Source organism: Pararge aegeria, chromosome 18 (assembly GCF_905163445.1).
Source record: "Pararge aegeria chromosome 18, ilParAegt1.1, whole genome shotgun sequence".
Classification (NCBI taxonomy): Eukaryota; Metazoa; Arthropoda; class Insecta; order Lepidoptera; family Nymphalidae; genus Pararge; species Pararge aegeria.
The window spans coordinates 4,742,922-4,757,162 of NC_053197.1; the positions used below are offsets into that span (position 1 = coordinate 4,742,922).

The following is a 14,241-nucleotide window of genomic DNA, read 5'->3' on the forward strand; positions in this document are numbered from 1 at the left end:
CAGTCAAATTAAAATAGTAAGTATAAGCGGTGATAGCCCAGTGGGTAAAAATTCGACTTCACTTTCGGGGGGTGTGAGTTCGGATCCCAGCACCTCTAACTTTTCTAAGTTATGTACATTCTAAGCAATTAAAACACTACTTCCTCCGACGGTGAGGGAAAACATCGTGAGAAAAGCTGCATTCCAAGTTCTCCATTCTGTTCTCGAAGGTGAATTAGGTCGACCAATCCGCACTGGGACAGCGTGGTGGACTACTACCTCAACCCCTTCTCATTGTGGCAGGACACCCGTGCCCTGTAGTGGGCCGATATTGGGTTGATGAAATCGGTTCAATAAGTGAAAACAACTCCTCTATTGCGAGCAAAACTTGTTCTAAGGCATACATAGAAATAATTCGATATTGGCATTTGTAGCAATAGATAATATCGATATCAGTCCTCGATGCTAACTTGTATGTAATTGATTAAGCAATTATCGTCTCAATGACATTAGCAGCACGTCGAGCGTTGGTAATTGAGAGCTATTGATGCAACTGCTGTCAATTATCCCTGCCTGAAGCCCGGCTGGCCGGGATCGGATCTGAACCTATTATCTATACCTACAATAGGACACAGGACTACGTCGTTTTAGGTAAGACTGATGTAGGATTGTGCCGTGTGGTGAACGACAGTTTGAAGAACACTTCATTCCTCCATTCACATTATAAATGGTAAAAGTTTATATGTACCAAAATTAAAGATAAGAGAAGAAAAGAAAGATAAGATATCTTATATCTTTAAACAAGCAATTCTTGTGTATATATAATTGGAATCTCGGCTCCAACAATTTTCAAAAAATATATACAGGGGGGTTTCGGGGGCGATAAATCGCTCTAGCTAGGATTCATTTTTAGAAAACGTCATTTTATTTGTGTTTTCCGGTAATAACCGATTTGGTGCAGACTAAATTGCACGGGTCAGCTAGTAAATATATAAATAAAAAAAAAAAGTAAATATGTAAATATATATAAATGTGAAACCAGTGGATGTTTATATGAATGTTTCAATGAATCATCTGCAAATGGTTATTTTATTAGCATTTAAAGCTCGCTCACAAAAACATCCCTAAGCCTGGAGCATTGGAAATAATATATGTTAGTCAGAAGGGAATCGAATCTGTGACATGCTATAAGCAATGACGTGAATAGAGGGTATACACAGGGTATGCAGATGATATAAAATGAAGAAAATCTCCAGTACGAGTTATAAATACCTAATGGTAAGCTTTTTATAACTCTTACAATGCCTATCATTATGTTTTTTATAACTCGTATTGAAGATTTTCTTCATTTTATATTATCTGCATACCCTGTGCATACCCTCTATGCACGCCACTGGCTATAAGACATCATACCACTGAGCCAGGAAGTTAATTGAATATTGGATGTCATAGGGAATTCTTCAAAGGATTGGTTTGTCGGTTGGATCAAGGAGTGCGGGCGTCAAGCCAAATTGGCTTTTGTTCAGGTGTCGAAACCTGATGTGGAGAGGAGAAATACTGCCGTATTAGGCTCCAATTTAGATTCATGGTGGCTTTCGTTTATACCATCTGCAGACATGCCAACTTGTAAGTCCAACAAAAGCTCATCGTACATTAATTAATGCAAAATTATATACAGTCAGTTTTAGACAACTAAGTTTTTGACTAGACATTCTGCCCAACTCAGATCCTATCTGTTTACCATCCAATTCTCATATACGTGCCCTCCGTTTAATGCCAATCTTAAGTTTAATAACGAGTTGGTGTTCACTTACAGGGACGCTTAATTATTTTTTGCAAGAAATTTAAAAAAAAACTACCCCTATTTAGAACGTGAATAGTTACATAAGAGTTTCTCGTTTGTCAAAGCGAGTCCCTAAAAAAACAAAAAGTTTGTTAGGTATTTAAAGTACACCCACATTACAGGGATCTTTATAACTTCAAGTGTGACTATATGAAGTTGATTGTATGTGAAAAGCCATCAAGAAATAGAGCTGGACTTTAAACGTAAACATTTTACGATTTGAAAAGCCGCTTGCATCCATGAATCTTTGTCATTTACAGAGGCCGTTCCGACCCTACATCTCTAATTAGTAGACGGTTGCCCGCTCTTAGACTAGTTGGAACATCTGAAGATAGTTTAATGAAGAGCAGCAAAGCTGCGGGACACTGTGTATTGAACAATTTATTGCCAGAGACAGATGTTCATAATTGATTTAGATATTCAGTACCGCTAATTAGGATGTAGTATTATCGTAACCTAATTGTCAAACTACGTAGTGATATATTTGCGCGGTTCTCGAACTACATCGATGTTTACGCACAGCATGGGCCGGAAACTTATAGGCCGACGAGATAGCAGCAATCGCACTCACGGCATCTTCTTTTTGTATTCTTCATTTACATTTGCCCCTCGCCCGATTTGCTCAAAAACAAAGAGTTAAAAACATTTTTTCTTTTGTATACAGGAGGTTTCGGGGGCGATAAATCGCTCTAGCTAGGATTCATTTTTAGAAAACGTCATTTTATTTGTGTTTTCCGGTAATAACCGATTTGATGCAGACGAAATTGCACTGGTTAGCTAGTAGGTATAGATAAATGTGAAACCAGTGGATGTTTATATGAATGTTTCAATGAAGGCAAAGTTACTATTTTGTTAACATTTAAAGCTCGCTCACAAAAACATCCCTAAGCCTATTTTTAAAATGCTTTTTTGAGAATTGAACTAGGCCTGGAGCATTGGAAATAATACATGTTAGTCAGATGAGAATCGAATCTGTGAAATGCTATAAGCAATGGCGTGAATAGAGGGTATACACAGGGTATGCAGATGATATAAAATGAAGAAAATCTCCAGTACGAGTTATAAATACTTAAGAGTAAGTATATGCTTAAGTTTTTTATATCTGTTACTAGAGATTTTCTTTTTAAATTGTTTGTCTAATAATTTTAATTTATACATTTCATTTTCATATATAGGTATTCCCACGCGCTTTTTTAGGTGAACTATAGAACAATATTACTTGAGTTCTTAGTGTTCACCTATGATGGACTTCTTAGCCAGCGTATGTGTATAAAGCATCTCGTTAGTGTTTTTTTCTTCTAGCTTAATTTACAAATACTGTTGTTTTACACCGAAATATTATAACTGAAACGAAACAAAAGCCAGGCTTCTTCTGGATAAAACAACATTGTAAAAGTGAACGAGTATATTACTTTCAGAGTCTATGGGTGTTTTAAATATACGTATATAAAAATGTTATGTTGGTTTGTGTACGCTTCAAAAACTCAAAAAGTTCTGCACCGATCGAACTCAAATTTTAGCATGATATGAATGATGAATGAATGATATGACATGAATACGCATCAAGTATTGTTTTTATCTATTTTTCTCAACCATTCAGTCACAATGTGCCACAGTGAAGTGTGGCATGGTACAGCTGGTATATTATATATTGAAGTAAATAAAGATATATATATTAAAGTGCAAGCAAGCGTTACATCTAAATAGGCTTTAGTTAAGCCTTGAAGCCTATCGATAACACTCTTGATACTGGCTCGATATACATTCACTTTCGCTGAATCGCTTAATCTATACTTATAAATTATTGATTGCTAGTATAGATTAAGCAATATTTGTTTTAGCGCACTAATGGTCTACGAGTGAGAATTGGAAAATCTTTTTTATATCTCGCTCGTATTTAAGAGCGAGTATAAAGCAAGCAAAAAATCAAATTTCACCCGCGCGCCTCACATGCCCCGCAGTAGTCCGTAAAGTTCCGAACGCTACTCGGCAGGCACCGCTTACCGCACGCTCGGATTTTTTGGCACAGTATGCATAAAATGATTAGGAAAAACCTAAGTGCGTGCTGCTGGGGATAGCAACCCTAAAAATATTCTTCGCAACTACTCAAGTTTAATATAATATTTACCGCCATTATCCATACTTTGCTGCCATCTAAACTGAAGTTCATTTATGCCTTTACGAAAGAACTCTGGGGATTTAGATTCGACAAACTGTGTGAAAGCATTTTGCACTTACTGTAAAAATCAAATCTAAAAGGAGCGAGTTTGCTTAATACCCCCTCTTAATAGCCCAATCATTTATGAAGGTTATATGTTAAACATTACGCACAAATATATTCGGCTTAAGAGTGGAAATCCAAACAAAAATACATGTCCATATAGCTATCAATTTACATAGTTTAAAATAAGGAAGATAATAAGGTTCGAATAAAGCACAACCAGCTATGGGAACCCATCTATGAGAGTGGAATTTAGCGTAGATGCACACAAAAATCGTACGTACTTTATTAAAGTTTTATACCTTTGGAATCCCTTCTTTATACTTATACAATTCAGCTGACGAAACTTACCTAATTATAACTTACCTATTTCTAAAAATTGTGTCAAACTCCCTCAGAGCTTTCACTGCGAAAACGACAGCAATGTTGTAAGACCTGTCAACTTAGTTGAGAGTAGACATTTTTGTTCAACCGTATTGACACAGTTCATCTGTACAAATGAAGGTTATGAATGTTGAAACCTAATAAAGCGGTGATTGTATTTCGGGTGAACCGAGTTCGATCCCCGGCACGTACTTTTAATGTTTTGGAGTTATGAGCGTTTTTATTTAAAGCAGTTATACATTACTTGCCTTAATGGTGAACGAAAATATCGGGAGGAAACCTTCATGCCTGAGAGTTCTTAATAATGCTCTCAAGGGCGTGTAAAGTCTACCATTCGCCGTACCGCACTCGGCCAACGTGGTTAACTACCTACGGTCTACACCCTTCACATTGTCCCGTGGTCTATAGTGGGCCAGTATTGGGTGGATGATGGTGACGGTCATTGAAAGTATAAGTCGAATAATAGCATTGTTCCCACTGACTTAGCATTTATATCATAAGAACTTAAGAATGACTCACAAGCATCTCCACCCAATCTAGAACAACGTCTTAGGGAATCACCGCTTCTCTTATTTACATTGTAAAAAATAAAGTGTGTTTATTCGTTTACTGCTCCTAAGCCACGCAACTGATTTCGATGAGGTTGCCACCATCGTTAAGACAATTTTTCACAGATAATTTATATTAAATAATAAAGTCTAATTAAGTTTGTTTGCTAAGAAAAAACAAGTATATAATGCAACATTCGGTTGAAATGTTTTACAAGGCAGTACCTCTACCTTTTAATCAAATCTATACCCCGCGCGAAGCCGGCGTTAATCGTCAGTTCAAGAATAAATATAATTTTTTATATTGTAATAGAACTTTACTTGTGACTTGATAACAATGACGACATGATATTACTTACCAAGATGGGTATTTTTTTCATAAAAATATCAATCCATTTTATCTGAAAGCAGCGTTACATTATTCTCTTTTAAAATATCGAAGCCTCGTAGAATAAAAGGAAATAATAGAGAGCATGAAACAAAAGAAGCCAAGTAGGTATGATGGGGTCGTCACTCGCCAACAAGCCAGTTGACCCCTTTACTCGCACGAGTTGATATTTTATGGGCATCTATTTTGGCTCTTTACGACCGAGTCAAGTACCTTGGCAATTAAAACTGTGATATTCCGTGGTTCAGGTACTTAATTAATCCTTATTATTTTTACGTAGATAGGTAGGTTCGCATTTTTATTTGCTCACGCAATTTTTTAATTTTTTTTTATTAGGTATAATTATTTTTCTCATTGCTATTGTTAGCAGCGACAAATAAGCATATACCAATAAAGTTTTATATCCAACTTAGACAGTACATTTACGTCTCTCCTATATATATTATTCGATATATAAGTTAATAGCTAATAAAATAAACAAGTGTAACAGTAGTTATTGAAAGTATAATTTGATATTAGCCAGTTCTTTTATTAAATTAATTAGCATTTCTAAAAATGTGATAATAATTTATATTTTATTAATTGCATAGTGTTACAGTAATTTTAAAAAGTAGGTATTAACTTTGGATAACTATAATTTTATTTAAGATATTTTAATTTATTCTTTAGCTTTTTGACTAAAATGCTGATAATTCTAATTTAATTAATAAAAGATTCAGAAGAAATAATTTAAATTATATTTGATTCACAGCCAATGTTCATGACATTGTGCCCGTTAGTATTTTCTTATAAATACGGATGCATTTTCCATACACTTCATTTTGTATGGACTCGAACGATCCAAAGATACCCCCCCCGTGTCTTAGTCGTTATCAATAGTTTTCAAGACATAATCATAATTATATGGTTTGACTCACCGCGAATGTTTATTGACATATTGTTGATAGTTTCAAGATACCTACCTATACGGTACCTGTTCTATATTAAATGCACCCGGCATTAGGATTCTTTTGCACCGCCCCCATACCCCGGTAACTCAGGTACAACCCTTAACATAAAAAGATAACGGCGTAAATATTCTTCCTGGTATTTCCGGTATCAAAAGCACACCTAGCTTTCGTACTTATGCCTTTTGATAACGACTAAGACACCAGGAATATGATCATATTCGTGTTTAATTAACTTGATACCTACATAGGAGTAATTTCTAATAACAATACTTGCTGCTAAGTTACCTAATTAGCTTGTTGGTTTGGTGGCTATCAGGTTCAACAATGGATCACGGTTGCGTTCGATTATGTATCGCAAGTTTATCAGATTAAACAGTAGCCAAATGTTGGTTACAATCCCCTCACCATCCGATCTACACTTCGCTGAGCATGCAAGGAGCATGTCCTGCAACGGGCCGCCCCGTGTCCATAACCCTGAGGCGTATGTGTTAAGAAACATCATTTCTCTGTAATGATTTCAAACGGTAACACAGCATCGCAACATTGCGGCTTTGCGGCAAATATTAACGGTGGCCACGGCGGTAATAGGTACTTCCCCGGACAAGCTCAGTCACAAAAAACTCTACTCGGTACTTCTAAAAATTGTTAACGATGATCCTAATGTTATATCACCAGTAGGTATGTACCCAACTCCATATGATTGATTGGCATAATCACAAGAGAGTAGATAATGGATGTCAGTAATATCCTCAATCAATTATTTACATCTGCCATTGCGGCAAATTGCTCAAAGTAAATCGCTAAGTGTAAATCCATCAGTATAGGGGAGGCCGGGGCTGGAAGTTCCCGGGGCACGTTGTTCCGACAGTAATAACTTTGTAAAGAAAAGAGATAGCAATACACGTGAAGTGCGTCGTTGAAGCATCAGGCGGCGCGCCACTTTGGCGGCCATCTTAGTTGCTTCGACGGCGGCGAAAGAGTGGCTGTGTGCACTGTGCTATTAGAACACCACGTGAGTAAATTTTTTCGTAATTAAACTTTTTGGTCTATTTTTCTTTATTATTGACCGATTTATGTGCATCTTTCCAATTTTAGAGTGGCATTTGTGAGGTATTTTATAGCTTGAATGTTTTTTCAATTGAATTTGTTAAGTTGCTAGCATGACAGTTTTTATCCAAAAATATAATTTGGGGCTACAAGTTCCCTCCCAAAGGGGCTAGTTGTTCCCCGGAACAACTTACCCCAATCGATCCTTAAATTTTCTATACATTTTTACAGTATATTTTTCATTTTTTTAGGATGGTACGTACCTACAAACGGAAAACTGAGAGAGGGAAAATATCCGAAACGTTATTACGTCAAGCTGCCAATGCTGTCATACAACTGGAAATTTGCCACATGACATTACATCGATTTAACCATTAATAGTGCCCAAGAACTTCAATTTACACCAGTAAAGATGAATGCTTCAGCTGTGTTTAATCCTGAAATTGTAAAGCCTTTACCAAAGGCATCCCCAAGATTGCAGATGGCTACAAAACGCCGTATTAGAAAGACAGCTGTTTTGACCGACACGCCAGAAAAAATGCATTAGCTGAAGAACAGGTAAAGAAGAAATCAAGGAAAGACGAAGCAATTAGAAACAAGGGGAAAGAAAACAACAATAATAAAGAAAAAGGTAAAGGCAAGGGAAAAGCTCAAAAAAAGCTAAACGAAGAGTATTACAAGAAAGCGAGAGTGATAGTGATGATGAGGTTCTGGAATGGTACTGCATAATTTGTTGTGATTCATATTCAAATTCACTACCAAGAGAAAAGTGGATAGAATGTAGCTTGTGTAAAAATTGGGCACATGTTAAATGTATAAATGAAACTGATAACATTACTTATATGTGTCCCAACTGTGAGTCAGATGAAGAATTTAACGATGAATAAGAATAAAAGTTACCAAAGTTGATTACGACTGATTAAAACAAGACTGATGACTTGTCTTCATTGTAATTTTATTTCACTTAATAAAAATAATTTGATAACCTCAAGGTGATAAATAATTTGACGTTATTTGTTTAGTTATTATAATTGTAAGTTTTGATCTCACTTTCCATTAAATTTATTATTGAAGCGTTTGCAAGAAGGTTACCTATTTTGTTATGTAGTTAAAATAAGTGCAGTTATGTTTGTAAGGTTTTTAACTTGATGAATCTCTATTACAGTTGAATTAAAAGAAATATTTATCTGAAGATTGCCAGTTATATTCTGTTATCTTTTTTTAAGTTCAGTTATGGAAGTGTCAACATTTCAAAATGTTAATCTAGATGTAGCTAGTAATTTTTTTTTATTGTTTTTTTAAAGTTTATACTATTTCATAACAACGTAATGAACGTAACTATAGAAATTATTGTTTTATTTCAAAGAAACCTTATATTATCCTTTTACTTTATTTAAATTATCCAAGTGGAACAATTTGCCCCACACATGGAACAACTCGCCCCAAAGTGGGGTTAAATGTTCCTTTCCAAAATTATGCAAAAATATGCCTGTACAAAAAAATATATTGAGAAACTAGCAGAAATGACTTCACTATTACAGAGACCGATTAAGACTTTTTAATAAAATCAAATATTAAAAATTAAAATCTTATTTTTTTATCATAAAATTACATGTTATTTGAAAATCGGAACTTTCAGCCCCGGCCTCCCCTACTCAACTCAATAGGCAGGTATATAAACTGCATATAGGCAGTGATAGCCTAGTGGTAGTTTTCACTTTCGGAGCAGGTCTCTAACCCCAACACTAACCTCTAACTTTTTTAAGTTATGTGCGTTTCTAGCATTTCAATATAACTTGCTGTAGTCAAGTCAGTAACTTGATCAGCGTGGTGGACACTGTACACTTAACGAACAGCGTGTAGTACTTAAATCGTACCTAAAGACGCAAAAAATATGGGGTGTTATAAGTTTGTTGTGTCTGTGTGTATGTGTCTGTAGCATCGTAATTCTGAAACGGATGAAACTATTTTGATTTGGTTTTTAAGTTTAATTAGTTTAAGATGTTCTTAGATTTATGTTTGATGAAAATCGGCCCAAAATGGCCACCGCCACAAAATGGTGGATTTCATAAAGTTCAACAACTGCCACAATATTGGCATCAATTGAAGGTCTTTACTAGTGGAATATTATACACTTGTTAGCGGTTCCACCATAAACATGTTGTGACGTCACTAGAAGATTCATTTTAATAGCTCTAATTTTACTTTACATAATTCGTAATAATTCTTATTTAATGTTTTTCCAAATCTAACTATGTAAATATTTTCAGAAATAACTTACCGGAAACTAATATCTTAAAATATACAAAATATACAAAACGAACCAATAATATGGTTCGTTTTGTAGTCAATTGTAAACAGTATCTGAGTCGTATAAAAGTAGAACCAGTGCATTTTAGAGGAACCATTTGTAACGAATATTCTTTTGAGGAAGTTCTGCCCGATTATAGTTCAAAATGTTAATATGTATTAAGTGAAAACGAGAAGTTACTATTCAAGATCATCCCTACGTTCTCCAACACACTAATAATTCCAAATCCAAGATGGCCGGCACCACAAATGTCGAATAAATTTTTTTGAGTTCTTAAAAATGTCGTATAAGTACCTATTTTTGTTAAAGGATAAATATGTCCACCATTTCAAGGATACAATGTTTTAAGCAAATACGAACTGAGACTTCACCGCAGCTGCTGTAGCTTAATATTGCGACTGCAACTATTTTACTCTCTTGACAATCATTGCGTCACTGCAGCTACTATTAGCTAGTAGTAAGTTGGGATCAAAAGAGTCCTGGCACTGATCCAAACGGGTCCTTGTACAGGCGTTGAAGCGACGCAGGTGGGATAGATACCGCTGTAAATTACTTCACAGCACGGCTTTGTGATTGCTGCAGTTAACGGAAATATATTGTAGAGTACACTGTTATACTATGGTAAATGCGAAACATTTTTTAAAAGAAACGTAACATATTATATCTTTCCTATCCACCTGAGGACGTTTTATTCTAGACTAAAATCAGCAATAATTTAAAATTTTACATTTGGGATTTTTATAAACCTTGCCATTATCATCATCATGATCAGACAGCCTACTACAGTACACTGGTCTCCTTCCACAATGAGAAGCGGCCGTTAGGTCCACAACGCTAAGCCAGTGCGGATCGGTGGACTCCAAACACTGTGATTGGGCTTCGAACTTCGCCCCTCGAAAGTGAAGTCGAAGTCCTACCCACTGGGCTATCACCGCTTTTTTAAACCTTTTAATGACTAATAAATAACCCCTGGTGTCTAATAAATAGCCCCTAAAGACTTATAAATACGGCTGTCTCCTCTTGAAACTGCGAATTCGTCCTATTAGTAGTACTACGAGGAAGGCTATTTCCCGTGCCACGTATAGTTGATCGCAGTTAGACGAACGTGCCAAAGTTTGCTAAATGGAGCAGCTTACAGGATTCGTCTCTCAATCCCTCTCAGTTTTGGTTTTAATATCGATTACAGAGAGCCTTTTAAAAAAAATGTTCACAAAACAGTCCACCTCTTTGGGGTTGGACCACCGCTTACAAGTGCGGGGTCCCCATTCTAGCACCTTGGGACCCGAGCGTCCATCCGTTCTTCGAGGTAGTAGGTAGGTAGTTCTAGCATATAGGCTTATTAATTATGTTATCAGCCCAGCCAGACATGTCACCATGTATCAAGTCGCCAAAATGCCTAAATAATGATACCGTTACAAAACCGAGCTCGCACGTCCCTAATAAAGTCTTCCGACGAGACGTTAAAAGATCGCGTAACTGATGTGACGCCTTGTCTAAATAATAAATGGCACACGTAGATATAAAACCTCAGAATTTCCGATGCTCATTGTTCGTTCGATCACAATAACCTCTCATTTTTGTTCAACCACAATGAATTGGCAGCTATTTGATTTTGTATGTTATCGAAGCAGGGGCGCGTGTATTGATTTAACAATGGTTACGCGTTTAGAGATACTACAAACACAAAAGGTTTGATGCTAAAAGTGTCGATAAAGACGCACTTCACTTCACTTCGAAAAGCCAAAAATAATTAAATAACTGCCCTAAAACAATTGATTAAATAGTATAATATTTTTGTTTGTTACAGTACAGAATATTCAATTTTTGCTAAAAGCAAACGCTAAAATTTTAGTCCTAGGAGATCAATCTTCGGCCCAAAAACTATTTCTGAGCAAAACATTAAGAATACCTACCGCTGCGTTACTGCATTGAAAAAGAACAATCAGTCAAATACATTTCTGCATTTATAATAATAAGAATAATAAGGATTTGAACATTGAATCTCTGCGTTTCTAACATCCACCTAAATTAAATAGCACGTTTTTCATGATTGCAATAATTTTAAGGAACTCTGCATCTCTGTTTTATATGTCGTTGGCTCGCCTACACCCCGCGTAGCCTGTGGGGTTAATAAATGTTGTACGACTCAAACCAAATATATCGCCGGGAACGAACGAAAACATTTCAACGTTAATTCAGCACTTTATTTATATTACCTTTACACAAACTCAGTCTGTCATTTACAATACCCTCTGACGTCATTTAATTAAAACAAAAAGCAAACTAAAAAGCTTCTACTCTATTCAGTCATTATATTCCGTCCAACTATTTATGTACATAAACACCTTTAATATATAATATAAAGATTTTTAAATTTTGAATCATTTACATACTTTATTGTTACATTGTCTATGGTTATTAAGAGACATGCTCTAATCAACCTCAGACCATCAACAATTTATTGCTGATTGATATCGAACTATCGATCATAAAACCAAAAACATTATTATGGCGATGTGTTTGTTGTCCGTAGTATATTTATTTATTTATTTTACAATATAATAGATCAATTGACCAAAGATTATGTATCGATATTTGAATTGAAACGATACAAAATTATTAAATTTAAAACATTAATGTGTTGAAAATTGCTCCGGAAAAGCATCATAACAACACTAACTCGAACTGTCAGAATTGTTATAAATGATTGGACATAATATAACATTATAACTAAACGTAAACTTTCTCGACATGCCTTTCTTTATACGCATTTAAAAAAATTACAACACAAATGGCGTCCTATAGTTACTCACGTTTATATAATATTCTCAATGCAATAAAACAAAAAAATAAAATACTTATATTATTTGCACGAGAATATAATACAAACGTGCGTAACAAAATACCAAATAATACCAAAACATTTCAACTTTTAAACAAAAAAATTCAGGTTTCAGTTCCGGTGAAAACTTATTTTAGCGCGTTAGACATTTTTTAGATAGGTACTAGGTTTATTTTCCAATAAATAAACAATACACACATCGCCACCTAGCCCCAAAGTAAGCGTAGCTTAAGTTATGGGTACTGAGATGACTGAAGAATATTTTGACGTGACAACGTCTTATAAATTGGTTTGCCGGGTGACACTTCAAGAAACTGCGTTACGCTCCGCTCACGTTATGCGCTCACAATGAGAGCGAGTGAGAGGCACGCGCCCGCCTAAGAGCGAGAGAGACAGACATAAAAAGTGAAAGGCACGCGTCCCTTTGTAGTAAACGCTGTTTCATTGTACGCAAATGTATTGCAAGTTATTTTATGTATATTTGTATATAAATACGTATGTATGTGTAAAGGTAAAAATAAAATTTTGTTAATATGAAATTCAGTGCGAGATTCTTTGTATAAATTAATGTTTTAAATATAATTCTTTGTATAAATAAATGTTTTAAATTGTTACTATTATTTCATCCTTCTTCCTACTATACGAATGAATATTCACATTAAAATTATTTTACCACTCGAATACGAATGAATATTCACATTAAAATTATTTTACCACTCAAAGTCGTTGTCACGTAAAACTTTCGCCCGTATACCGACTTTACAGGCAACCAATTTTTTTTATGAATAATATACATAAATACTTAAAATATTGGGTTATGAATTGCATTTCATTTATAAATTATATTTCATTAATTATAAGAAACTTTAAAATACATTTCATATTATTTTATTAATCATCGTTAACTATTTTGACAACTCTTGTATAATTATCTTAAAATAGAAACTATAGGTTCATGGCAACGAAAATAGGAAATAAACAATTTTAATTCGGGGCTATTTAAATATCTGATGAATACCGCATCAATTGTACTTTGATATCTTGTTGTACTAATATTGCGTTGATTGGACATAGTAATATCAAATTCTGTATTCAAAAAAAAAGCTGAGTCACAAGTCCATAGATTTTATCTCATCCAAAAATATGCGAACAGCGCTAAAAGAAGTTTTCACTTCAGAAACAAAAAGCTTAAAGCGGAAACATAATAAACTGTAGTGGCCTTACAAGTTAACGTCTGGAATAGTTATTCAGTGTGTTGTCACGCTCTGACATTGGAAAGGTGCTCTCAGTTAAAATGGGACAAAACACTGCGTTACTATTTCAACGTTATATGAGCTTAATTTGTAAGGCCATAAAAGGTTATGAAACTTACGTCTTGAAGGAAAATACTTAAGTTGAGTCTTAGACTGGTGCTGCAACAAAGCTGTAACTATCTAATGTAACTGACGTCTATTATTAACACACTGGACTGGCTGCCTATATATAAATGAAAGTTTAAATTTGAACCTCATTTGAAGCGCCACATTTAAAATATGAGTGTCTCTCGGACTAAAATATAGTCAATATCATCTCAACCACTCTAGACATAGGTTTTTTGTAGGTATTTTCACAGGCTACGATTTGTGCAGCTTGTATTTAGCTTGTTTACCCGTTTTATGTTGTCTGTACACCGCGTTGGGGGTCTAAACACAGTGTTTTCACTGCAGAATCGCTACTCCAGCCCTTTGG

General features: G+C 35.0%; 1 long non-coding RNA gene across 1 annotated transcript; it reads left to right on the plus strand.

The window, feature by feature from the left end:
- Positions 1-7,150: 7,150 nt before the first annotated feature.
- Positions 7,151-7,684, plus strand: LOC120631501. Its single transcript, XR_005659060.1, has 2 exons — positions 7,151-7,325; positions 7,612-7,684. It is a non-coding gene; the product is annotated as an uncharacterized LOC120631501 (long non-coding RNA).
- The last annotated feature ends 6,557 nt before the right edge of the window (positions 7,685-14,241 follow it).